General features: G+C 39.5%; 1 protein-coding gene across 7 annotated transcripts in view; it reads right to left on the reverse strand.

Annotated features, from left to right (window-relative positions):
- The window catches only part of FAM135B (family with sequence similarity 135 member B), a 446,472-nt gene that overhangs the window by 287,866 nt on the left and 134,517 nt on the right, over window positions 1-24,089 (reverse strand). The window contains exon 1 of one of the 7 annotated variants that reach the window (XM_058443731.1): window positions 5,172-5,401. The exons of the other annotated variants lie outside the window; for them this stretch is intronic. The gene's annotated coding sequence lies outside the window, so the exon portion shown is untranslated. Of the gene's footprint in view, window positions 1-5,171; window positions 5,402-24,089 lie in introns of those variants that run through there. 7 annotated transcript variants of the gene reach the window in all.

The raw sequence follows: 24,089 nt of genomic DNA on the forward strand, positions 1-24,089 counted from the left end.
AAAATTCCTGGAAACATAAAATTTCCCAAAACTAAACCAGGAAGAAATTGAATACCTCAGAGACTAATAATGTATTCCAAAATTGAATCAATAATAAAACATCTATCAATCATAAGAAGCCCTGGATCAGAGAGATTCACAGTCAAAATCTACCAGGTATAGACAGTACAGGTGATACCAAAACTACTGAAATTTTTTCAAAACATCAAGGAGTAAGGACTCCTCTCTAACTCATTCTATGAGTCCAGCATCATTCTATTAATAATACCAAAACTGGGCAGAGACACAACAAAAAAAGAAAACAGTCCACTATCCTTGATGAACATAGATGTAAAAATCCTACCAAATCAAATCCACCAGCACATCAAAAAGCTAACCCACCAAGATCAGTAGGCTTTTTTTTCCTAGGATGCCAAGTTGTTTCAACATACACAAACCAATAAATGAGATTCATCACATAAACAGAACTAAAAACAAAAAACACATGATCATCTCAATAGGCACAGAAAAGGCTTTCAACGAAATTCAACATCCCTTTATATTAAAAGCCCTAAACAAACTAGGAATTAAAGGAGTATACCTCAAAAAACAAAAGATGTCTATGGCAAACCTACAAGCCAACATAATTCTGAATGGGCAAAAGCTGGAAGCATTCCCCTTGAGCAATGGAACCACACAAGGCTGCCAAATCTCACCACAACTGTTCAGCACAGTGCTCAAAATACTAGCCAGAGCAACAAGGCAAGAGAAAGAAATAAAAGACATCCAGGCCAGGCGCCATGGCTCACGCCTGTAATCCCAGCACTTTGGGAGGCTGAGGTGGACGGATCATGAGGTCAGGAGATTGAGACCATCCTGGCTAACATGGTGAAACCCTGTCTCTACTAAAAATACAAAACAAATTAGCCAGGCATGGCGGCGGGCACCTGTAGTCCCAGCTACTCAGGAGGCTGAGGCAAGAGAATGGCGTGAACTGGGGAGGCGGAGCTTGCAGTGAGCCGAGATTGCACCACTGCACTCCAGCCTGGGCAACAGAGTGAGACTCTGTCAAGGGAAAAAAAAAAAACAAAAAACATCCAAATAGGGAAAAGGTAAGTCAAACTATCTGTTTTCACAGATGATATGGTTTTATACCTAGAGAACCCCATAGTCTCTGTATAGAAGCTCTTAGAACTGATAAATAATTTCAGTATGGTTTCAAGATACAAAAGTCAATGTACAAAATCAGCATTTCTATACATCATTAATGTCCAAGCTGAGAACCAAATAAAAAATGCAATCCCATTCACAAGTCACAAATATAATAAAACACCTAAGAATACAGCTAACCAGGGATGTCAAAGAACTCTACAAGAATTACAAAACACTGCTGAAAAAAGTCAGAAATGACACAAACAAATAGAAAAAATTCCATGCTCATGGATAGGAAGAATAAACATTGTTAAAATGTCCATACTGCCCAAAGAAATTTACAGATTCAATGCTATTTTTATCAAACTACCAATATCATTTTCACAGAATTAGAAAAAAACTATTCCAAAATTCATATGAAACTGAAAGAGCCTGAATAGCCAAAGCAATACTAAGCAAAAGAAAAAAGCTAGAGGCATTACATTACCCAATTGCAAACTACACTACAAGGCTACAGAAACCAAAACAGCATGGTATGTGTACAAAAACAGACACATAGACCAATGGAACAGAACAGGTTAGAGAACTCAGAAATAAAGCCACACAACTACAAAGTCAACAATAACAAGCAATGGAAAAGGACTCCCTATTCAATAAATTGTGCTGGGATAACTGGCTAGCCATAAGCAGAAGATTAAAACTGGATTCCCCCTTTCACCATACACAAAAAAATGAACACAAAATGGATTAAAGACTTAAACGTAAAACCTGAAATCATAAAAACCCTAGAAGAAAATCTAGGAAATACCATTCTGGACATACATCTTCACAAAGATTTTATGACGATAACTCTAAAAGCAATTATAACAAAAACTAAAATAAGCAAGTGGGACCTCACTAAACTTAAAAGCTACTGCACAGCAAAGGAAATTATTAATAGATTAAATAGAAAACCTAAAGAATTGGAGAGAATATTTGCAAACTATTTGTCTAATAAGGGTCTAATATCTAGAATCTATAATAAACTTTAACCAACAAGCAAAAGACAAATAACCCCATTTTTAAAAAGCCAAAGAACATGAACAGACACTTCTCAAAATAAGACATCATGCAGCCAACTAGCACATGAAAAAATGCTCAACATCACTAATCACTAGAGAAATTCAAATCAAAACTACAATATCATCTCATACCAGTCAGAATGGCTACAATTAAAAAGTCAAAAAATAACAGAAAAAGGAATGTTTATACACTGCTGATGGTAATATAAGTTAGTTCAGCCACTGTAGTTTGGGTTAGAGATTTCTGAAAAAAAAAAAAAAAAAAGCTATCATTCAACCCAGCAATTGTATTATCGGGTGTATATCCAATCGAATATAAATTGTTCTACCGTAAAGACACATACACACATATGTTCATTGCAGCACTTTTCATAATAGCAAAAAGACATGTAATGTACATACATATCCATTAACAGTGGACTGAGTAAAGAAAATGTGGTCAATATACACCATGGAATACGATGCAATCATAAAAGAGAATGAAACCATGTTCTTTGCCGCCAACATGGAAGCAGCTGGAGGCCATTATCCTAAGCAAATTAACACAAGAACAGAAAACCACAGACCACATGTTCTTACTTATAAGTGGGAGTTAAACACTGAGTACACATGTACACCAATAGGAAAACAACAGACACAAGGGCTTACATGAGGGTAGAGAGTGGGAGGGGGATGAGGATTGAAAATCTACCTTGTGAGTACTATGCTCACTATCTGAGTTATGAAATAATTTGTAAGCCAAACCCAGACAAGGGGCAACTAACCTATGTAAAAAATCTGTACTTGTACCCATTGAACCTAAAAGTTAGAGGAAAAAAAGGCTTTGCTTTCTACTTAGGGAGATATCGGGGAAAATTCAGCCAGATATTGGGTGAAATTCACCCCCGATATTTCACATAGGTTCTTTTCTATTTTCCCTAAGCGTCAGCCAGGTTGAGAAATAAAGGGACAGAGTACAAAAGAGAGAAATTTTAAAGCTGGGTGTCCGGGGGAGACATCACATGTCGGTAGGTTCCGTGGTGCCCCACAAGCTGCAAAACCAGCAAGTTTTTATTAGTGATTTTCAAAGGGGAGGGAGTGTATGAATAGGGGATGGGTCATAGAGATCACGTACTTCACAAGACAATAGAATATCACAAGGCAAATGGAGGCAGGGTGAGATCACAGGACCACAGGACCAGAGCAAAATTAAAATTGCTAATGAAGTTTCGGGCACACATTGTCATTGATAACATCTTATGAGGAGACAGGGTTTGAGAGCAGACAACCGATCTGACCAAAATTTATTAGGCGGGAATTTTCTCATCCTAATAAACCTGGGAGCACTATGGGAGACTGGGGCTTATTTCATCCCTACAGCTCGACCATAAAAGAAGGCTGCACCAAGGGAGCCATTTTGGAGGCCCACCCTCAGGGATGCATTCTCTTTCTCAGGGATGTTCCTTGCTGAGAAAAAGAATTCAGCGATATTTCTTCCATTTGCTTTTGAAAGAAGAGAAATAGGGCTCTGTTCCACCCGGCTCACCAGTGGTCAGAGTTTAAGGTTATCTCTCTTGTTCCCTGAACATTGCTGTTATCCTGTTCTTGTTTCAAGGTGCCCAGATTTCATATTGTTCAAACACACATGCTCTACAAACAATTTGTGCAGTTAATGCAATCATCACAGGGTGCTGAGGCGACATACATCCTCCTCAGCTTACGAGATGACAGGATTAAGAGATTAAAGTAAAGACAGGCATAGGAAATCACAAGGGTATTGATTGGGGAAGTGATAAGTGTCCATGAAATCTTCACAATTTATGTTCAGAGATTGCAGTAAAGACAGGCATAAGAAATTATAAAAGTATTAATTTGGGGAACTAATAAATGTCCATGAAATCTTCACAATTTATGTTCTTCTGCCATGGCTTCAGCTGATCCCTCCATTCAGGGTCCCTGACTTCCCGCAACAGGGAGAAAGACATCTAGATGTGTATATCTTCAACACCTTCTTAGATTCTAGCACAAAGATCTGCACAAATAGGTATCTACTTTAAAATTTACCCTTGACAAAGTAGTTTCTTAGTGCTAAATGTCAGACTAAGCAATTTCTATGCATTATCTCAATGAATATTTACAACTTCCCAGTGCTCTCCCTATTTTAATACTAGAAAATTATGGCTCTGTCAGGTTATGTGGTTTGTTCGAGGATCCACAAATAGGAAGCAATGACGCTAGAATTCAAATTCAGATATGCCTTACCCCAAAACTCTTATCCATTCCACTAGATTTTAGTGCCTCTACTTATTGGATACTTAGTCATTGTCTCAATAAATAAACTGATGGGTAGAATAATATTACAAAGAGTAGGGAAAACTCTCAGGATTCCATTTTGTCTTTGCTTTCTAAAGTTACAAACAATGACATTTTTTGAACCATCCATCACATTGAATTTTATGAATATTATTCATTCCTCAGGTTGCTATTCAAAGTACATTACAATACATTGCTACCATTTACCCTTTGTAAGGCTCAATGAGTCAGCCAACTCCATTGATTATCTGTCACTTCAGAATATGTCTGTCACAAATTCATCCCAAAGCCATGTTGGGCCAACAACATGGTCATCTTTATCTTTGACTTAATTTCACTATTCATAATAAGAGCTACCATAATGTGTACAAGCATTACATATTTTAAAAGTAATAATAATAAGAGCTGGCATTGAGTGGGTGTTCACTTGTTGCCATGAACTCTCCTGAGTATTTTATATACATGGGTACATTTGATCCTTACAGCAGCCTTTGATGTGGGTAAGATTGCTCAGTATCACAGATGGAAAAGACTCAGGGCACTAGCAATCTGACCAAAGTTCAAACAGAGCAAATAAGAAGCAGGACCAGATCTCAAAGAGCATAGCTTTCAGGCCACAAGCATTTGCTTGGAAACATCATGTGTAGTTCGTGAAAGGTAAATATTATTCTGAGTAAGGCTTCTCACCAATAAGATGCAATTGCGAGGGGAGTGGGGACAGAACCTCCTTATGTATTCATAAAACTGTCCAGAGATAAAGCACCTCTGGCTCTTGAAGGTGTGGTCTCTATAGTGGCCATTCCAGAATCCTATTGTTCAGAGCAGCTCCACTCATTGGCTTAAATGAACATTCCATTTGGAATGATTCTAGTGTAATGGAGAAGAAAGAGTGTGCTAAGCCTCATTTACCCTCTTCAGAGTAGAATGAACACAGACAGGCTTGGCTTTTCATCCTGGCTTCAACTCTTACTCAGTGTAGATACTGTGCTTTCTCCTGAACTTTGGTCAAACAATTGTTGGTCAGGTACTGTCCTAGGTGCTGAAGTCACATAAAAGAATGAGGTTCAGTTTACACTAGCAAGAAGTTCACAGGAACTGGAGAATATAAATATACTATGGGGTCGGTCGTGGTGGCTCATGCCCGTAATCTCAGCACTTTGGGAGGCCGAGGCGGGCAGATCACCTGAAGTCAGGAGTTCAAGACCAGCTGGGCCAACATATATACACACACACACACACACACACACACACACAAAAAAAATATGTTTTTATATACATTTTATATATATATATATACACACGTCATATGTGTGTGTGTGTGTGTATATATATATATATATATAAAATGCTAAGCACAACAAGAAAAAAATCTCAGCCTCAAGTTGTACATCAAAGTATCAAACTTCATTTGTAGACTACATTCATTTGTAGACTACATTCAAACTTCATTTGAAGACTACATCAAACTTCATTTGTAATCTGGTAAGCCCAAATTAACATCATAATATGGCACTTCATACTGATCAGAATGGCTAAAATAAAAAAGCAGAGATTACCAAGTGTGGATGTGGATGTGAAATGACTGAAATTTTTGTATATTGCTGGAGTAAGTGTAAATTGCTATGGCTACTTTGGAAAACTATTTAGCAGTATCTACTGAAACTAAGCATGCATGTACCTCATTACACAACTGTGCCATTCTTAGTAATATACTCAACTATATATACGTATAATATATATGTATAATATATGTATACATATATATGTGTATATATACATTAAAAGACATGAGAATGCTATTATCATTTTTATAATAATCTAATGCTATAATTTATACAAATCTCATTAGAATGGGTAAGTGAATTGTGGTATAGTCATACTTTAAAACATTTCATGGCAAAGAGAATAAAATACTATTCTATTAAGACAGGATTAAGATACTATTATTCTATTAAGAATCTATTAAGAGTAGACCTAAACACATATTCCTTGACCTATGAGACACGAATTATGATATCTACCTTTTAAAATATTTAAAAATTTCTTACATGGCACTGAATTTTGAGATATGGCTTTTAACTTGATTTCTCCAAAAATTCCTATTTTTTTATCCTGAAATGAAAACTATTTTCCCAAGGTACAAATGAAGTTTTCTGAACCCTGACTTATGAGACAAGAATTATGATATAATAGAATAAAATACTATTCTATATGGCAATTTGGATTAATTGCATAATAATGTTTGAGCAAAAGAAGCCAAACACAAAAAATATATACTGTCTGATCCTGTTTGTATAAACCTGTTCAAAAATAGTCAAAACTAACCTATGGTGTTATAACTCAGGATTGTAAATACCTTTGGTAGTGGGAAGAGGAAGTGATTATGTGTAGACAGGAACAAAAGGGAGTTTTGGGGGTGTAGATGATATTCTGTTTCTTGATCTGGGTGCTAGTTAAACTGAATCTTTGAGTTGGGAGAAATTCATCAAGATTATATATATATATAATATTTATGCATTCTACAAATATATATATATGCATTCTACAAATGTATATTTTAATAAAATACTTAAGAGTTTGTAACATGGCACAGAATTTTGAGACATGGCTTTTAAATTGATTTCTCCGAAATTTCTCATTTTTTATCCCGAAACAAAAACTATCATTCAAAAATATAAGTTTTCTGAACCTTGACCTATGAGACAATAATTATGATATCTACTTTCACTAAGTGAAAGTGAGAATTAAATTTGAAAACTTAACACCGCAACAACTTATCAGCATAATAAATACTTGTAATGGGTGAGTGAGTGAGTAAACGTGTCTATAAATGCTGTTACATTAAGGTTATGCCACTACATTGTTAGGAAACCATGTAGCAGCACTTATTAAGAGTAGATCTAAACACATTACATAACATAGCTATGCCAGTCGAGCCCTAGAATGTACAGTAGATTGTAAATTGTTGTTGAAATCGATGTAACATCATTCCCTGATCATTTTCCATATTTTAATTTATATTGCCTGTACTTCATTGATACATCTTTTATTCTTGCCATAACAAACTTCCTACTCACCCCAAATATGCCCCATGGATTTCTCCACCTGGTCTCAAGCCAGATGGTTCCATTTTCACAGAATTCTCATCCACCAACCTGTGCTAAGCGTACTTATTTCTTCAAAGTCTTCTCCCTCTTTTTAACTCCCATGATAATTTGCCTACTTCTCCAATAGCAGTAACAGCACCAGGATCATAATAGGCTTCCATTAGTTGGCTGTCAAACTTTGGGCTAAATGTTTTATGCTAATTTAAAATCCAATCATCCCCTGGAATAGTATTGATAGTCTGTTGATATTTTTAACAGAAAAAAATAAAATAAAATAAACTAACAGTAACTATGGGGATTGGGTTTTGTCCTCCCATTTTTTAAATAAGAAAATGAAGTCTCCCGTTGACTAAGTAATACATAGATCTATCCTACACAGCTAGGGCCTAGAGGACTTGGGACTCAAAACCACAGCTAGTACAGTCCAACGCCCAAACTATGTTAGCTAGTAATTGACTACTGAAATTATGAACTTTCAGAATGATGTATCCAGACATCAGGCTGTCTCTGCTTGCAACATAACTGTGATTTCTCAGTTTACAGCTGGGGTACTGAGGCAGATTTATTTCAGTGCCTAGGCCATTGTCTCATTGTCTCATATCTTATGTAACAGAGGAATCATAAAATTGGAGTCATGATTCTGGAAAGTGTCAACTGCAGCTGCCAAATAATCTACCTGCGTTACTTTGTCTAATGCTAAGAGGACAAAGAGTATTCTCCTCAATTTGCAGGTGTGTTAAAGGTAGCACAGAGAGGTCAAGCAATGCCCTCAAGTTCACACAGCTAATGTTGGCAGGAAGCAAACTCAGAACCCACTGATTCTTGATACTTTTAGGCCAGGCTCCCTCCACCACAAAAGCTACCTCCTTAAAGATCCACATGTTCATGAGTCTTAGTAGGGATCCCTGCCCATTCATAACAAAGGGCTAATGAGGTCCCACTTTCCTTTTAAACTGCCCGTTATTTTTAGACTTGCTTTTGTTTCTGCTGTTTTGGATGCAGGCTTCTATTTATACCTCGAAATTTAATTTGAATATCTCATTCTCTGGGGGGTCTTATCAGATCATTTATGGCTCTATTTCATTCCACAAACTGCCCCCAAGGGCCTAGTATGTAGGAGGCAGTGGCCAACATACTGGGGATTCAATGGTGAATTAGAAGTCATACTCCCTGTTCTTCAGAGCTTACCTTTTTTAGTGGGGGAGAGGGGGAGGGCTCACATGCATCACTCTCAAATGCAATTTCCAATTGTGGTAAATGCTATGAACAAAAAATATGGGTATCTTTAAAATAGTATAACGGGGCATTGGATCTAGTTGATGAGGTCTGGGAAGGTTTCCTATTCCTTAGGTAGAATTAAGAAACCTGGCACTATTTGTACCTCTGCACTTACCCTCACTTCACTGTAATTTATTTGCCTATAGGCTATGAGTAACACAAGTACAGGACCATGTCCTATTCACACCTTGAGCCCATGTCCTAGAAAACTTGCATGGTATATTATAGGTGGTTAATAGCTCTCCCTTGAATTGGCTTTTATTATCATCACCATTATTGCTGCTATCCTTGTGGCTACCACCATTGTTGGAGAAAAAATGTGGGACGTGTCTGAATCCAAGCCCCATGTGACGAACTCTATTTTAACTGCACCTTCTTGGCACGTAAAGGAAGCAAACAACAATTTGTTGATGACAAAAGAAATGAGAAAGCTGACTAACTCCAACTGCTTCTCTGAAATGCTAATTTGCTTTCAGAGCCTCTTCGCTGGTTCCTTTATAGCAATTTTACAAGCTTGTAGCAAGGACAGCTTTCTGTTAATGACTACTTGCAAATCCAATATGATGACTGTGTTTTGTCTTAAGCTGGGTTAAAACACTAGCTTACAAATAGAACAGCAGAGGCAGAGATGTTGGCAGCCAGTCCAGAGCAGAGATCAAGGGCACTATCCTGATAACAGATATTTGCTCTTAGGTACTTTAAAAATTAGAACGATGTTTTTTTAACATCCAGAAAGCCCTTTTCAGAAACACTCTCCAACTACCATACTGAAGAAAGAAACTGACTGAGGTCTGAGAAGATAAATTCCAGGTCATACGGTCATACAGCAAGACAGGGTGAAAATGGGTTTTAGGCCCTATCTTTGCTGGTTTTGTTTTATGCAAAACTCTTTCTACTATGCCGAGTTTCTTTAATAGCATGCCAGAAGTATGAAATTTCAGCCAAGGCAGCACTTTCTAGAGAAGAAGGGCTACAGTGATTGCAAATTTAGTGTAAATTTTTCCCATGGTATTCCATTCCTTCACCACCTTCCCAGTTCTGTCTTCTCCTGACCCTTCAGGAAGCTCACTCTGCAACAAATGGCTGCTGCTTCATAAACACCTCACTGTGCTCATGCTGTTCCCACTTCCATCTGTACTGATAACAACAGTCACTACTGATCACCTGTTATGTGCCACACACCCAGTAAGATGCTTGGTATATGCTTCTTCCGAAGCTCAGAAGAACACTGCAAGGACAATTAGTATGTATTTTTAATATACATGCATAAAATCACCCTGAAACTCAGTGGCTTAAATTAATAATGATTCGTTTGCTCTCAATTCTATGGATCAGGAATTTAAGCAGAACTCAGATGGGCATCTCCACATCCAGCTTGGGAGCTCTCAGCTGAGGCTGGGATGTGCTTCACTCAACATAACCTCTCTCTCCTGCTGGGCAGGTGCTGGCCTCCGAGAGGATACATTCCACAAGGTGATGGTGTGAATCTCGTAAGGCTCAAACTTGAAAGGAAAACAGGATCACTTCTTCCACATTCTATTTTTTAAGCCAGGTGGCACAGTTGGCTTGAGATCGAGGACAGGGGTAAAAAGACCCTGCCTCCCAGTGGGGCTGTGAGAAAGTCAACTTGTAACAGAGCAGTTGGGATAAGACAGGAAATATTATTACAGGCATCTTTGGGAATAAAATCTACCAGAATATAATAATTAGGAAACTGTTCTTTGGAGTCAAACATTTCAGCTCTGCCATCAGCTGTGTGTCCATGGATAGGTTATTTCACCTCTGAGCCTCAGTTTCCTCATCCCTAAAATGGGAACACCACCACAAAATTTCCCAAGGGAATAAATAATGTATAAAATGAGCTTAATGTCTTGCCCACACAGAGTAAGCCTCTATACACAGTTGCTATTAATATAATTATCTAAGGATACTTTTAAGAGTGAAAGCCTTATGAAATTTACATAGAGGCAACAGGTATACACCAGAATTTATGTTCACCTCCAGCTAACATTATCATTAACCACTGAAAATGGGGAAAATCAAACTAAAACTGAAACTGAAAGAGATTAATTAGCTTACACACATTCACTAGCTCACTCACACTTACACACTAATGAAACTTCTCTTATGCGCCAGGCAAAAGAAAACATGCCCCTGCCATCTTGGGACTTGTATTCCAGTGACAGACTGAACTACCAAGCAAGTAAATAATTTCTCATAATATGCCTCTTAATGAAAGGAATCAGGGTAAAGAAAGAGAGAACACATTAGTGGACGTGGTTTCACCTGAAAGAACCAGACAACGCTGACTCAAATGGCTTAAACCAGGGGTCCACAAACTAGCCCATAGGCCTAGCCTGACACCTGCTTTTGTAAATAAAGTTTTATTGGAACACAACCACACCCATTTATTTACATATACTTTATGGCTGCTTTCATGTGACAATTGCATCTTCAAGTACTTCCAACAGATCTCGTGGCCTGCAAAGCTTAAAATATTTCCTATCTAGCCTTTAACAGAAAACTTTCTCCTATCCCTGTTTTAAACAATAGAGAAATGTATTATCCCCCATAACTGAAGATTTTGAGGAAGACAATATCATGTCCTGAATCACTGCTGTCACGTGGGACTCAGGATCCTTGCATCTTTCCATTCTGTGGTCTTCAGGCTACAGCTTCATGCAAGGCTGGGTCCCTTTAGGTTTGCAAGATGGAATACAGATATTCCAGACTCATATTGACAGAGAGTCAAGAAGAGAAGAGATCATCCTCCAGAGAAAAGGCCACTCCTAAGAATGCCTCTCTTGGGAGGAAAACAAAATCATTCCCAGAGGCACCCAAAGATAACCAACAATACCAGACTTCATCAGCCAGAAGTGTGTCATGTGTCCTCCCCTAAACTAGCCACTGGGCAGGGAAGGAGACCAGCACAATTGGCTAATACCCATCAGAACAATCCCTGGGGATGGGTGTAGGCTCCTTCTCCCTTAAATTGTGTTGAGGAGGGATACATGTATAAACAAAGTTGGCACAAAAGAGGAGAGGCTACTGGACCCCAACAGTATCTGATATGGAAGTGATTGTAGTCAGCATAAAGGTAAAAATGTTCCTTTACAAAACGTGTTCAGAGAAGTAATCTCACAGGATACGATGCCTGAATGTAGCCCTGAATGATAAGAAGGAACAGGCCTTAGGTTCTGTGAAAGAGCTTCCCAGATAGAGGGACTTGCTGGTAAGGAGCAAGAGTGGTATTCAAATTCCTACACTTTGGATCCAAAGCTTGCATGGTCTCCACTACTCCAAGCTGTCTGCTGAAACTGCACCTGTTGCCAAACAACAGTCTCTAATATCATGGTCTTCTGTGCAGTCTTTGACCATATCCTCCAAACCAGGTGTGTCATCTTACCCATCTTGATACTTTTCTCCTTCTGTTTGATATATAGAGAGAGTTATACAGGTTATTTTGCCCTAAGCAGGTTATCCACATCCCTAAAATAGGGATAGCATCAGTAGCATCAGGTGCCTCTCATCTAATCATCACTAACAGAAGATAAGAGGGCAAAATCTAACTGGTAGATATTTTCCTCTTTCATCTTCTATTAGCATGGGAACTCCTTAAGGTCAATGACCACAGCTGGTTCCGATCCACATGTACCATGACGTCTAACACAGAGTGAACACACAGTACATTCTTGATGAATATACATCAAATTAGACACAGTAGTATAGATCCGTGGCTCAGCTTGATTCAATTTGTTGGGGGTGACGGGGCCCCAGAAAACCTTAATGTTTTTAAAACAGTCCAGGTACCCAACCAAAAGGCACACAGGAAGGAATGACAATGGAACATTGTCCATCCAAAATCTGTTCCCAGAGGACTGATAGGGAAAATACAAAGTCGGACAGAACAATGAGGCAAGAGGCAGGAGAGCAGACTCCACTGTGTACAGATAGCAAAGGGTGGAGGACACACGTGGAGGGCCTAGAAAGTCATAATAAAATTAGATCTTTTTCCAGCAATGAAGAGTCACTGAAAAGAAAAAAAGATTTACTGATTACTTGTTATATTTTAGGAACTGTGTAAGGTATTTAATATATATATCTTTAATCTTCATTTAAAAAGATTATTAAGGCCGGGCACGGTTGCTCATGCCTGTAATCCCAGCACTTTGGGAGGCCGAGAAGGGCAGATCACTTGAGGTCAGGAGTTCAAGACCAGCCTGACCAACATGGTGAAACTCCGTCTGTATTAAAAAAACAAAAATTAGCCAGATGTGGTAGTACATGCCTGTAGTCCCAGCTACTCAGGAGGCTGAGGCAAGAGGATCACTTGAACCCAGAAAGCAGAGGTTGCAGTGAGCAGAGATCATGCCACTGCCCTCCAGCCTGGATGACAGAGCAAGACTCTGTCTCAATAAACAAATAAATAAATAAAATAAATTTAAAAGATTATTAAATAAATGTAATCTCTATTTCACAGTTGATGAAATTCATGCTCAGGAAGATCAGGTGGCTGAGGGTCACACGGTGAGATGACAAATCTAGGATTCTACCCAAATCTCTTTGATGTTCAAGTTTATGACTTGTTTTCTCAGTCACATAGTTGACCTCTGACCAATGATTTAAGAAGCTCAACCCAGTAAGAAGAGAGAGAGAATGGGTTTGCTGGAGAGGGAGAGAAATCGGAGGTTGGGACATTAGTTAAAACCCGTGGCAATAGCCCAGGACAGAGAGGGTGAAGTCTGGCTCTCAGTATCATTATCAGAAATCAACCATACATAGAAACCAAGTGGATGAAGAGAAGGGAGCAGCTGCAGAAGACAAACGCATCCACCTTGGGGAGATGGGCTCTGGGAAAACAAGCGTTTCTGCTTATGCCACTATTACTAAATAAAAGAAGCATTGACATTGCCCTTGGGATTCTTGCTCTAACTCTGGGCACACATTCTAAGCTTAGACAAGCTTTAGTCACAAGCACAAAATATTATTAGTTTAGCTGTGTTTTAGCTCCAGCTTTCTCTATGAATCATGTGTGCATGAATCATAATCACCACTCTTCATATTTTAGAAGCAGATGTATAATTTTTCTTACCCAAGAAAAAAATCAATTGCTGTCTAAATATGAATCTAATGTTGTTTCTGAATCTCTTTGATTTATTCAATTCTGAGCTTTCATATTCTTTGGGAGAATAATCAGGAAAGCTTACAAGAAGGTGACAAGGTGACACACACTGAGCATTTGCTCTGTCCATGACTGCTCTCCACTTTTCAAAGTCAAGGTTGGTGTAAGTGTTCCCATTATTTTATAGATGAGGAGCCTAAGGCTCATATAAGCAATTTATTGGCTTGGGGTCACACAGCTAGTAAGCACCAGAGCTAGGACTTCTATTTTATACCAAATTTTATACTTCCAATGACCCTTCCCCAGCTTACCTAGCTACAGCGTAAAAATATGGTATTAGGCCAACTGACTGCATGTTACAGTTCTCTTTGGAGAACACATTCAAAGCTCTTCCCAAGATGGCCCTGTCATTTGTTGTTTACTGTCATCTTAGGACACTGCATTAACAGTGGAAAGCTACTTACCTCTGAATATGTTCACTGTCTATGAAATGGGGATACCAATCCCACCAGCTTCTTACAGTTGACATGAAGCACACGGTTCAAGTAGGTGGGAGTACATGCCGGTATTGTGTTACTAATAACAGTGACACCAGTCAGACTGGACACCTCTCAGCTCCGGGACATGATCATGTAATGCCCTGAGCAGTTCTACCCTCCTGCTACTAAACACAAGTTTCCTCTGGCACATTACGTGCTCCACTATCAGACAATGTAAATATTTTCAATCTTGCAAGTGTGGCTGAAGCCACATGCCAGCCAGGCGCGGTGGCTCGCGCCTGTAATCCCAGCACTTTGGGAGGCTGAGGTGGGTGGATCACGAGGTCAGGAGTTCATGGCCAAGATGGTGAAACCCCACCTCTACTAAAAATACAAAAAATTAGCTGGGCGTGGTGGCAGGCGCCTGTAATCCCAGCTACTTGGGAGGCTGAGGCAGAGAATTACTTGAACCCGGGAGGCAGAGGTTGCACTGAGCCAAGATAGCGCCACTGCACTCCAGCCTGGGTGACAGACTGAGACTCCATCTCAAAAAAAAAAAAAAAAGAAAAGAATAGAAAAAAAAAAGAAGCCACATGCCAAACTCCATGATGACGCCTCAGTGCACCTCATCTCATTGATGCCCCTAACCAATGGTGAAGCTTGGAGTGTTATCCTCAGGTTACTGATGTGAAAGCTGAAGTTCTGAATGTTGACATGTCCACAGGTGTACTGCTTTATGATGTAGTAGCCTTGCTGTATTTAAATGCAATAAGACTACTAGTGTATTGAATTACATTACTTATTAGAATGCAATATTACTAATATTATTTATCAAATACAATAGCAATATCTATAAGTAGTTATGTATAGTTTTAGAACAGTTTTTGTATTTTCAATTTTATTATCTCATCATGCCTCAATATTCTCTAAAATTTAGGTCTACAATAAATATTTATAAAAAAACACATACAAATGAATCAAAACACATATTTGAAGGTCACAAATTGCCCTCTGGTCTGCTCTCAAAATTATCTTTCTAAATTGCAGTTTTTATCCTATCACCCCTTTGTTTAAGGGGTGACTTAAGCAAAGGAGGGGAGACTTCAAATCTGATTTATCAATAGAACTAAGGTAAGCAATTCCAATCATGATTCAAGACTGGGGATCTGGATTTAGCAGATATTTCAAAACCACCTTGTTCTCATTGTCTTCTTGATCAGGGCTATTTCAGCTTTCTACCATCCTGCCCTTCCTGACCTTCAGACTATACTATTTGTGACAGCCTACATGCTCCATTGGGTCTCATGTTATAATAACAGTGTCGTAAAAGAGGTGGAGAGGTGGAGACCAGATCCTTCACTTTTATTCACTGTGAAATACAGGGAATATGCAATGTAACGCTAATCTTACATGTAATAACTGGGCATTGGGAAGGGCAAACAAGGGGCTAAGCAAATGCTAAAACAATGAGAGAACCTGGATCTGCAAGAGATGTTCTCTGGGAAGAACTCAGCAAGATCAATGGATATAAATTGCTGAAAAAAATCACACTTATATGGTCACTTCTTCCATTTATTTGGAAAATACCCCTGAGCATTTTTTTTATGCAATGCATAGCGTCACTGTGATATGAGAGGGTCACAATCATATGATGTGGAAAGGTGGCTTACTCTACAGAAATATTTGTAGAAATGTATTCATTCACACTGGACAGCAGGGATCAAAGTGTCTGCTTGTTTTGCCAGTGAACACCAGGCCCTGAGTCCAACCTTCTGTGAACTGCAATGACAGGCTAGTCTGTGTTCCCACAGACCTCCTCCCAGAATCAAAGACTCTAAGGCATGAGTTTGCAACCATGTGTTCACGTTGAACAGAAAATCTTTACACAGCATGTCAACATAGGTGGGCATATTTGATTCTGACTGATATAGCCATCAAGTCTGACTAGAATGTGACTTTCCAAACAGTGTGAGCATAGCAGGAAGAGGTCTTGAAGTTAAATGAGCTAGTGACATTTTGTAAGGGCCATGCAACCTTCAGCAAATCCTTTAAGATTTCTGAGTCTTGGCCGGGCGCGGTGGCTCACGCCTGTAATCCCAACACTTTGGGAGGCCGAGGCGGGCGGATCACGAGGTCAGGAGATCGAGACCATCCTGGCTAACACGGTGAAACCCCGTCTCTACTAAAAAAATACAAAAAATTAGCCTGGCACGGTGGCGGGCGCCTGTAGTCCCAGCTACTCAGGAGGCTGAGGCAGGAAAATGGCATGAACCCGGGAGGCAGAGCTTGCAGTGAGCCGAGATAGCGCCACTGCACTCCAGCCTGGGCAAAAGAGTGAGATTCTGTCTCAAAAAAAAAAAAGATTTCTGAGTCTTAATTTCTTGTTCTGTACAATGGAGATGAGAACCTGCCACAAAGAGCTGTTGTAGAATAAAATTTGGTGACATATTTACTACAGTATGTTCTCATATTCTGAGAGGTTAGAGATTTCCTTGCCTTTGTCCCTTGGACCTTGGAGTGCTGCAGATCAATATTGATAAACAGAATGGCATAAATAAGGAGAATAAAGTCCAAATGCTGTGGCTTGTTTTTAAGGCCCCCTGTGCTCTGACCTCCTCCAGTGGTGTTACTTCATCTCCTCTCACTGCCACTACTGAACTCCCATTTCAAGTCAGCAGCTTCTCTTAATGACAGGAATGTGTTATATTCCTCAGGGGTTTAAAAATAGAGAAGAATAAAGTAATAACGTTTGGTAATGATATTGGTAGAGAAGAAGAATATAGACACAGCAGTCAAACAAACATGGGTTAAAACCCTAGCTCTGTGATATAGTTAGGCTTTGTGTCCCTACCCAAAACTCATCTTGAATTATAATCCCCTTAATCCCCACCTGTCATGGAAGGGACCTGGTGGGAGGTAACTGAATCATGGGGGCAGTTACTCTCATGCTGTTCTTGTGGTAATGAGTGAGTTCTCATGGGATCTGATGGTTTTATAAGGGGTCTTCCCCCTTCACTCGACACTTCTCCTTCCTGCCGCCTTGTGAAGACGGTGCCTTGCTTCTCCTTCCCCTTATGTCATGATTGTAAGTTTCCTGAGGCCTCCACAGCCATGCTGCACTGTGAATCAATTTAAACTTATTTTCTTTGTAAATTACCCCATGTCAGGCAGTTCTTTATAGCAGTGTGAATATGGACTAATACACTCTGCCATTTCCCAGCTGCAGGACCTGTGACAAGTGGCTCAACTGCTTTCAAACTAAGTGTTCAGGGCTGTAAAGTGATGATAAATCCTACCTTACAGCAGCATAAAGTGAAGATAAGACTTACTTTACAGTGGCATTGTGAGAACACAACACACTACCACAAACCAAGTGCCAGGCATAATGCATGGCTTACTGCAGCCATTCAGTAAATAGCAGCACAAATATTCTTATTAAGAATACCAGAATTCAGGAATCACTACATTATTGTCATTATAATTCTGAAGGGCAATGAAATTTGGTAGCGTGGTTGATGTGCTAATGCTGAAATCACCTGTTCTCAGAACATCTCTATTTGATTAGTCAAAGAACTTATTTGTGCTTCAATTCGCTCACCTGTAAAAACACCCGAGAGTACAAAAACAGTCACCTTCTTTGTCTGGGAAACCTGCTCATTTTAATTAACCTAAAAGGTTTCTAGCAATTCATGTTTGTAAAGCACTTTGACATCCTAAGAATAAGAGGCAATTGAAATGCAAAGTTTTATTATAACAGCTTTTTTAAAAATAATTATTACTCAAGGGGCTCTCAAGCGAGAAGGAGCTCCTAGAATTCCACACCTCTTATCTAGGAGAAGGTGCCGGGTGGCTATTGAAGAGCCACGTCTCAAGTACTCCGTGAGAGTTCCTGGAACTCTCCTTCCTTAGCAAAGATAATGTGGGGCAGAATCAAAAAATATAATAAAAGGTAGTAAAAAGAGTGATAATATGAGTGTCTTCAAATACCAGCTAAATCTTGATTGCTGCTATATCTACAAATCAAATTTGAATTGCACTTCTGAGCTCTGTCAAAAAAAAAAAAACAGAGCTAGGCAGTAGTTAAAGGGGTAAAAACAGACTCTATTCTGGATTATTGAAACAGGAGAAAAGATGCCTCAATATAAAACTGGGTTCAGTTTTGAATACAGCACAAGCAAGGGGAAATACATAACAAAGTAACAGGAGAGGGATCAGGGGATGGAAAACAACTAAGAGAAAACCTCAGAAGTAAAAGGATTCTGGCAAAACCCACTGAACTGGATTCTTGCCAAAGACAGGCCAGGATGATCAGACATCACCTGAGGATGATGCCTGGCACAGTAGTCCCAACCAGATACTGGCCCAGCCATTTAATAATATGTAGCAAGGACTAAAACCAGGTTTCCTGGGGACTGCATTTGACTCCTTAGCATTTCCTGTCTTTCAATGGGATGATCTTCTTGACCTAAAATTGCCATGGCAACCTTGTGGGTGGGGTGGAAGAGGTCACTATACAAACAGGTTATCAGTGACAGATGTGGCTTCTGTTCCATAATTGGTACCTAAAAAAACAAGTGGGTCATCACATTAGCTTGACTTAGGACATCTCTCACCAGGCTATTAGCCTTTAGAAAACACAGAGCTCAATTAACTTCCATGGAAATTGGATTATTTCCTGCCCATTTGAAGGCCTTCATTTATCCACCAGGAGCTGTACAAGGCAAAGTTTCTGGTGTGTATATCCCTGAAAATCTTTGAGGAGGCTCCAGCAAAAAGATAATATTCTTCTAGGTTACAGAGAACCTGCATGTAAATTACCAATTATCATTTCATAATGGCCCTGTGTGGTTAATATGAGAGAATCATAGCACATAGGACAATAAATGAGGTTCAAGATTAAGCAACTAATCACATATGTCATCATTAGGTATGAATTCAGACCTGCCTGATCCCAAATCCCATTCTCATTCCACTACACCATGTGACCTCAGTGGTCCTCATGGGTTACAAACACCAGTCACATCTTCAAACTCCAAGGTAAATCTTCATAGGCCGACCTCATAACATCAGAGGAGGACACTTCCTAGGGGGAGGGAACATATCATGTTGGGTTTCCCTTTGACTGGAGTAGTCAAGGGATACTCCAGCCTCTGTGAATGGGGAATGAAGCATTAACATTAACAAAAAGGGAAAGAACTTTCTACTGTAGTGCCAGAACTTTCCACTGTTACTGTGTGCCAGATGCTCTCCCAGGTGCTTCACAGCTGCTCTCTAATTTAATCCTAACCCCTCTGCTAGGGATGTATTATTGTGTCCCATGTTACAACTGAAGAAATTGGTGCTTAGAAAGTTTGACTGTCCAATGTTAAAATGTGAGCAAAAAAGGCAGACCTGAAATTTGGAAGCAGTTGTTGGCTACAGGGCTTTGTAAACTTTGGCCAAGTGCTTTCCATCACTCCAGGTACTTCTAAAGTAATTCAACAGATAACTGAAGCAGTCATGGTTCCTGGGAAGCCAACACACATGCTGGCTTACCTGTGCAAGAATGGACCCACTGGAGAACTGGAGTGCAGGTGTGAGGATCATAGGGAAGATAGTGTGATGAACAAGGCTAAGAACTAAGAGCTATCGGGATGTTCTTGACAGTCTCATCAGTGAGAACTTGACAAGCTCACCAGGTTCCCACCACTGGGCTGCAGGAACTATAATGTTTTCTTTTGTGTTGACTCATCTCAGTTAAGACTTAAAGTTCCAGGTGAGAGGTGCCTTCCTGGCCATATTTAGGTCTTCACCCCAGCTTTTGGCTGTACTCTTGCGAATAAATGTCTCAGGAACCCTTAAGCCACCCCAGAAGAAGGCATATTTCTGGGTTTACTTTCAACCAAGAGCATACATTCAAGAGACAATTCATCTAGAGGAATGTCTGGGTGCTATTAGAAGGGAGAAATGGGTGCAAGATAGTGACAAATATCTAGGACAAAAGTAAAATATAGGCTTTATATTTAACAGATAATATATATAAAGTCCAAAAAAGTTAAAATTAGAATTTAAATATCTATAATAATACACATGAAAGTACTGACGAACTGCATTGTCTAAATCATATCTAATAAAATCACCATCACCGTCATCACCAAAATCACCATCATTGCTATCATTACAAGATAACATAAATCAATTCCAGAGCCAGACCACAAACCTAGGTTACTGGACACCTTACCCAATACTCTTTTGACATGAGGCATTTTAGAGGTGTCTCTCACAGAGTATAGATGGGAAACATCTTTAGAAAGGCAGGATCAATTTAAAATCTATCACATTTCTGAGATATACTGTAGGCTTCCTCTAATAGATTGAAAAAGTGGCTATGATATTTCATGACATACAACTCAAGAGGTAGAGCCAATTTCCATGCCCCTTGGTCTGGGTGGTAACTGAATATGCAGAAGTGAAACTGTGTGAGTTCCTGAGCCTTCTACCTTGCTATTTTGGAGTGTTCCTGCCCCTATGTAACAAAGCCTACACTAGAAAACTGAACACAGTCCTTAAAGAAAGAGAGGAACAGTTAGCGCCTGCACCAAGACCCCCACACATGTGAGTGAAGTCATCGTAGACCCTCCAGCCTCAGTGGAGGAAGTCCTCACTCTAGCAAGTGCCTTGGATGACCCAGTGGCTGCTCCACGTGGCTACAATGTTAATGATGAATACAAGGACCCTGGGATGGATACTTTTTACAGCACTGGAGAGAAAATAGAGGAAAATAACAAGATCTAGCCTTCAGACTGCCTATCAACTCAGCTCTGATGAGAGAACAAGTTTGTTTCTGGGGTAGCCCTAAAAGAATCTCTTATTTCATGTAGTCACAGGGAAGATAAGGCTGAAAATTAGAACCAAAACTTTCTTATGCAGGTTGCAGAATTATGAGGAAAGCCAAATTTGCACACCCAACAAGTCTCTTCTGTGAGCTTTAGGGCGTCAGTTGGAAAGAGTGGGACAATGACACTTTGAATGGGGGTGTTTTATTGGATTGAGACCAAACTGGAAATCTTCATCCATCAGCATCACTATTGTGTAGAGAACTAAATACACTGCCTTGAACACAGCCTGACAGACTATTTGCTTATTATTTTATTTATTTTTTTTTTTGAGACGGAGTCTCACTCTTTCGCTCAGGCTGGAGTGCAGTGGCGCTATCTCAGCTCACTGCAAGCTCCGCTTCCTGGGTTCACTCCATTCTCCTGCCTCAGCCTCCCGAGTAGCTGGGACTACAGGCGCCGGCCACAACGCCCGGCTAATTTTTTGTATTTTTAGTAGAGACGGGGTTTCACCTTGTTAGCCAGGATGGTCTCGATCTCCTGACCTCGTGATCCATCCGCCTCGGCCTCCCAAAGTGCTGGGATTACAGGTGTGAGCCACCGCGCCCGGCCTATTTGCTTATTTTTTAAACAATGCTTTCTCCAGTTAGTACATACATTCCATGAGAGAAAGAATTTCTGTTTGTTTGCGGACTTCATTCACTACCTGAAAACAATGCCTGCAAGTATGTTCTCTCCTTTTTTGACTTCCCTTCCAATTCTCTGCTTTCTGCCATATAGCTTCGCTGCTTTTTTTTTTTTTTCCTTAGATTAGCTTGAGACCTTGATTCAAATTCGATCATAGGAGTGGACCGAGTAAGCAAAGATATTTTACCCTCAGCAGCTGTGAGAAGGGGGTGGTCTGAAGACTCAAAGAGTGCAGTCATTTATGACAGAGAATATGCTCTGTGAGGAGAGAGCAAATAAATAATTATGGAGCAAAAGAGAAATTTGGAAGGAAGGAGAAAATAAGGGGGAAAAAGAGAAGTGTTGGGAAATCACACACATACAGAATGATGCAGATTGGAGTTAGTTGAATATTTTGTATGTCAAGTTCTGTAAGTCCTTATGCAGTAGGCAAAGGATGTAAAGGACCATTTTATTATCTCCTCCCTTGAATATTACAAATGTTGGAAACTGAGGGTCTTAAACTATTACATAATCTGTCCATGGTATATGAAATAGAACTAGAATACAGCTTGTCTTAGCCTAGCATCTTCTATTTGGAAATAAAAAAAATTTAATGTGAAGAATATGGACTATATATATATATGTATATATATATATATATATATGTACTATTTTTTCCACCGTGTTGTCTCAACCTGACCTCTACCACCAAACACAAAGCAAAATAAAACAAAGCAAATAAAAACAGAAAGAAAGAGAGGAGCACAAAAACAATCAAAAACATTCTGGAGAGTAGCCAGGATGTTATGCCAGGCACTCCACAGAAAGCAGAATGTAAAAAGTAATAGATCTTCAATTCACCAAGTCCCCTTAGTAATGAATTCCAAGCAAACCACATTGTATCAGAAAGCCCTGCTGTGCTGAGGAGTTCCCACTCTCAGGGGGAAGGGCTGACGGGCTCCAGCTGTGTCTATAATTTGATAAGACAAGGACAGCAATGGAGTTTGGGAAGTGGATCAATTTTAATGCAATGCCACTGACAAATCAGAAAGGACTACGTGATAGTTGTCAGGAGAACATCCCTGCACCTCCTCCTCCCTGTGTGCGAGGATGGCTTGTCTTTAATTAAGTTAGGGGATTACAACCCCAGTGAGGCTGCTGCTACTGATGAGTCAGGACTCACCCTAAGGCTTGCATTAAATGGAATGTAAAGACCCCAGTAGGTCCTATCCCAAGGCTGTGTGTTTGTGGAGTTGTGTGCAAAGGAGAGAAATACTCCATGATCCACCCTAGTGCCAGGCCATAAAAGCCTCATTGCTCATCACATCTGGGTAAAGCAGATTTTAACAATCCCCTCAAATAAAATAGGAAATTAATGTTCCAGAAATAATAGGTTATTGAGACAGAAATTGAAGTCTGGTCTATCCATTCAAATATTCTTTTCTTTTTCTCTTTTTCTTTCTTTTTACCAGATCCTATGGGTTCCAAAGACATTCTCCAAAAAGGAGCCAGAAAATACAATCTGAACTCTTGAAGTCAGTATTATATGGGGTCCACTTGAATACCTGCATCTTTCACTATGAAGGACAAAAGCAGGAAACAAAAAGCAAACAAAAAAAAGAAGACATTTTTCAAAATCTTACATCAAACCTGAAAGGCAGAACTCACACAAATAAAATTGCTAATTAGTTAATCAAAGACATCTTTATTTTCAAAATTGTCATTCATCAAGTTAATTCACTCAGCAAGTATTTACTAAGCACTGACTAAGGAACAAGGGCTGTTCCCAGTACTGGGAATTAGAGAGCAAACAAATGACAGGGTGTATGGAACTCTCCTGTTGTGGAGACAACAACAACATCAACAAAGAAACGTACTTTATGTCAGGTAAGACTCAGGTTATATGCCAGCTAACATCATAATGACAGGATCAAATTCACAGATAACAATATTAACCTTAAATGTAAATGAGCTAAATGCTCCAATTAAAAGACACAGACTGGCAAATTGGATAAAGAGTCAAGACCCATCAGTGTGCTGTATTCAGGAAACCCATCTCATGTGCAGAGACACACATAGGCTCAAAAAAAGGGATAGAGGAAGATCTACCAAGTAAATGGAAAACAAAAAAAAGC

Source organism: Hylobates moloch, unplaced genomic scaffold (genome assembly GCF_009828535.3).
Source record: "Hylobates moloch isolate HMO894 unplaced genomic scaffold, HMol_V3 SCAFFOLD_9, whole genome shotgun sequence".
Taxonomy (NCBI): Eukaryota; Metazoa; Chordata; class Mammalia; order Primates; family Hylobatidae; genus Hylobates; species Hylobates moloch.